The sequence below is a fragment of the Aptenodytes forsteri genome, unplaced genomic scaffold, assembly GCF_000699145.1.
Source record: "Aptenodytes forsteri isolate BGI_AS27 unplaced genomic scaffold, ASM69914v1 Scaffold617, whole genome shotgun sequence".
Classification (NCBI taxonomy): Eukaryota; Metazoa; Chordata; class Aves; order Sphenisciformes; family Spheniscidae; genus Aptenodytes; species Aptenodytes forsteri.
The window spans coordinates 44,192-48,706 of record NW_008796119.1 but is presented as its reverse complement, the minus strand read 5'-3'; the positions used below and the strand labels follow the sequence as shown (position 1 = coordinate 48,706).

General features: G+C 55.0%; 1 long non-coding RNA gene across 1 annotated transcript; it reads right to left on the bottom strand.

The window, feature by feature from the left end:
• Positions 1 to 2,560: 2,560 nt before the first annotated feature.
• On the bottom strand, positions 2,561 to 4,491 carry LOC103905524. Its single transcript, XR_657952.2, has 3 exons — positions 4,362 to 4,491; positions 3,739 to 4,208; positions 2,561 to 3,484 (listed from the first exon to the last, which is right to left on the bottom strand). It is a non-coding gene; the product is annotated as an uncharacterized LOC103905524 (long non-coding RNA).
• Between the last annotated feature and the right edge of the window lie 24 nt (positions 4,492 to 4,515).

Sequence of the window (4,515 nt, the reverse complement as noted above, 5' to 3'; positions counted from 1 at the left end):
AGAAGCAAGACACGTTCCAGTTTCTTGCTTTCTTTTAGATTAAAAAATGCTGTCTGTGAGGAAATCTGTGCAGGCCAACCAATTAAAGTGCTGTACATGTCCCTGAAATCTGCAACCGGCATCTCCTGTGCCATCCATCACTCCCTCCAGCCGCCCTCCTGCCTCTCCATCAGTGCGTGTCGCTGGCTCTGGCAGTTGGTTTGTGCTGCGTGGAAAAAAAAAAAAAATCCACAGCAAATAAAGAAAAAGCGGCAAAGGAGGCGTAATAGGATCCTGTGGGAGGCACAAAGGAGTCCTACACGTGAGGAAGCCCTTCAGAGACCTGGCTGCGCCAGGCTTTCCCCTGCGAGACGGTCCATTAGACTCTCTCTGTGCTCAATAGCACATAAATCAAGAGGAGCGGACCGGCGGCTGCCTGCCCCGGGCGGCCCCCGGGGTTTGCCGCGCGCTGACCTTGAAGAAAACGGTGGGGTCAGCAGGGAGCCCTGCGGCAAGTACCGCAAGCGATGCGGGTGAAAATCAGATGCTGGCGTGGTGACGAGCGGCAGGGGAGCGGCAGCGGAGAGCTCTGCCCAGGGCTGCGCAGGATGCCTTTTACCCTTGGGCCGATGCTTTTCCCACCCATGGCTCTGCCCCGGGGAGGGATTGTGAAATCCTTTCACTGATCGCATTATTATGATTGCATAATAATATGCAATTATTTTGCATAAATAATCCTATCCTCTGAGCGCACGATAAAGCCCTCTTGCAGATAAATCAGATTTAATATTAAATATGAAAGGGAATAGCAAAGGGCAAAAAGGGGAAGCTGGACTTGGATGGCGATGTAAAGGTCACAGAAGAGAGTATTAATGCCATGTCGACTGACACGTATTAGGAAGCTCCTTGAATTCTGGCATTAGGGAGGCTTCATTCATTTAACTGATACACTCTCTGAGAACCGCTGCATCAGGTGCACTAATTCAGAGCAGTGACAGTAACCCCCTTCTCCTCGCTGGTCCCCCTCCAAGAACAAGCTCTGAGAGGTGCTGGGTGGCTCGAGGTGTGTCCGGGGTCCCCGTCTGACACCCTGAAGCAATGCTTAGGCCATCGCCCAAGAGATGACAACTTGGTAAGGGAGAGGCTGACCAGGCTGGAGCCACGGCAAGGAGAAACGCCGGCATCTGAAGTATGTTTTGTTGCGGTGGGAGCAGCCGGTCTTCCCACAGGCCCTCTCCGGGCCGGAGGAGCCCCTGACCATCGTGGCACCGGGCTGGTGGAGACCACTGCAGGGTAGGTCTTGCCAAGCAGACGCCGTGATGGCTATAAAAACACGACGGATGAGCCCATTAGCATCCAAGAGCTAAAGGTGAAGGCTGTGCTCACGTGGCATCCCCTACCACGCGTGTGGCTGCGCCGCAGTCTGCCTTCTCCTGCCTATTTTCAAGGGTACTTTTTGTAACAGCCGGAATAAAACTCTGCTGCTTCCCACCGCTGCAGCTGCCGTGGGAGTCACCGTGCCGGCTCCTTTGCCTGCCGCAGCTGTGCCAGCCCCACCTGCCTTTCCCTGCCGGGCTCAGAGCCAAGGACAAAGGCCGTGGGAGCGCGCCGTCACATCCCTGGAGCACACCGACGCCCAAGGGGGATAAGCATCACGTGGACAGAGGTGCCAGGAGACGTGGCAGAGTCCTCCCTTCCCCTCTGCTCTGCACCAGGAGCTCTTGAGATGAGTAATCGCTGCTGATGTCTCGGGAGCACAGACATGGCAGCTGCTGGGGCTGTATCAAAGCTCAGGTTCACTCCTTTGCTGAGTGGTAAGGAGCCTTGAGAGAAAAAGCTTGTGCAATGCCCTGGAGAGCTCTGCTGCTTCCCCAGCCGGGAACCAGCCCCTTGGGAGCAGGAGGGGGCAAAGCAGGTGACAAAATCACTTTCTGGGAACCAGCACCTTTCTGCAGTGCCCAGACTGCAGTGCCCCAGGCTCAGGATGGGGCGGCGTCTCCTGTGCATTACCTGCACCGTGCTTATAGCTACAATAAAAATCTACTGGAAGAAAATAAAGTGGTTTTTCCCCTCCAAGGGGAACTGAAGGCACTGGAGTTACGGAGATTCGCCACGCCGGTTCCCAGCTGTGCATCTGCAGCCAGACACAAGAAAGAGCAACGTTTGGGAGGATGTGAGAACTGACTCGTCCTAATTCCTCACTCCACATGCGAGGAGCCCGGAGCGCTTGATGGGCGCTTCTGCAAGAAGGCCAAAACCTAATTGAACCTCTTGCCTCGGCAGTGCAAAAGCAGAGCTTGCCCCTGGGGTGGAGGGGAGCAGGCACCAGCAAGGCTAATAATACACCACCACTCCCAGGGCCGCCTTCAATTAAAAAATGCAGTCAGCTGATTTAGGAGAGTAACAAAATGTCCCCTTTGCAATCAAGCCACCAGCTTTTATCTCTCTTGTAGGAACAGGCTGCCTTCAAGAGCAAGGAAGTGATATTTTAGTGTCTAATAAAGCAGTTTAAAATGAAACACTGCGGAACAATAGCCTTAGCTGAGAACTGGCATTTGAACAGAAAGTCGGGTGGGGGAGCTGTGCTACAATTTATTTCCTCTCATTTCATTTCATAAGAGGGAAGGAAAACAAAGCAGACACCTGAGGCATCTCCAGCTAGTGCTGGAGATTTAGCAAATGCTGCCATCGCGCGGGGAAGCCTTTGCTCAGCCCCGGGGAAGAGTTGGGTTTGGGGGAGCCCCCAGGGAAGCAGGGGGGGCAGGACGAGCCCCGGCATCCCGGGATGCTGGTGCCGGGTGAGCAAAGGAGCCCTCTCCATCCTCCTCTAAATTCTGTGGGGCTAATGCGGGTACCTGCATGTTAACTGGTTATCAGCTGGCAGCTCCTTGTCTCCAGCACAAATTGACTCGGCTTCACGTAGCTGTGATGTTGGGAGGCCGCTGGAGCTTCTGCCAGTGCGAAGCAGATGCCGTGGCTGCGTTAACGCCGGACCTTCAGCAGCCGGCGGTTCTCCCAGTCTCCCAGCCCGTTCCTATGGAAACAGGCTGGGAGTCTGCCCAATTTTCCGTAAAGAAGGAAAACAGAGAATGAACTCGTATCGATTAAGTGGCTACTTGTCGCATTTAGGGTGTTGCAATTCAAGGGGATATATGGCCTCGTAACGCCAGCCGCAGATTATTTCATGGGCAGGGTATATCATGTCGACGCAGTGGAGAGCAGCGTTGTAACCTTCCCATTCTGCCTTAACAGCAGCCAAGATGAATCACATTCACCGAGGCTGGGTTAAAGCTTGAGTGATCACAGGGGGGGGGGGGGGGGGGGGGGGGGAAGAACAGATTGAGGAGTTGATCGTCGTGTGCTCCGCGTGCTGCGGAGTCATTCGTGCTTTGGTGGAGTGGGTGGGAGATGCTGCTTATGTGGACTGGTAGTGCCTGACCCCCAGCGTTTGCAGGTCTGCCATGAGCCTCATCCCAGGCAGGGGGGTTTGCGCTCCCAAATCCTCCTAGGAATAAGGATGTGACAATTTCAGCTGGTGGAGGGGCCCTCTTTTAGAAAATGAGTCTTCCCATTACAGGAAAAAAAAAAAAAACAAACCCACACCAAAACCAAACTGGGAAACGCAAGCCCCCAAATCTCTGAATCCAGAAATCATCTGAAAAAACCCCCAAACCCTGAACAACCCTCAACCTCAGCTTCAAAAAAACGGCACTGAACATGAGCAGCAGCCAAGCCTGGCAATTCTGGGGCCTGACTCACCGTTTCTGCGTGCCTGCGGTGACTCCAGGCTCATTGAAATGCCTTTGCAAAGCCACAGGGAAGCAGCCGCGGTGGGTGCAGGGTCCCCACCCAAAGGCACACACAGCCACCACCTCTTCGGGATGGGCAGAGCTGCTGGCAGGGACCAGGGTCCTCTGAGGAGCTCGTCCTTATGCGTTTTGCTCATTCATGGGCAAGTGTAGGCAGACGGCCCCCTAAAATGCATCCAGAGCCCATGCCCGTCCCTCCTGGCTCCCCTCCGCATCCACCACCCTGGCAGAAGAGGGGCTGGGGACTCCCCGTCTGATGGTCCTAGATGTGACTATCGCTCGCCAGTTGTACCACAGCAAACAGGCGCTGCCCCAAGCTGCTGTCAGCCTCCGAGCCGTATGAACCACTCGCAGTGCCGGTACACCTCCCGCCTCTCTGCTGGCACCCAGCGCCGTCACCGCCTCAGTGCTTGGATCCCTCTGCCAGATGGTAAATGACACACAACTATTTACACGCACGCGGCAAAGCAGCAGACAGGAACAATCTGTTCTCTGCCGGTAGTTTTCTAACTCACACGATTAGGAGGGGTTTTGCCCGTGAAAGGGAGGATCCGCCGGGAACAGAGGCTGTACCTGGTTTGGGATCAGGGAGGGGAATGTCTCCATCTTCCTGGAAAGGACTGTGGGACAGCGGTGACGTGACTCGGGCCTCGACTGGAGGGGCAGCTCTGGCATTAAAAAACATGTATTAAGATGGGGGTGAGGGAAGTCCCACGGGAAATGGGGA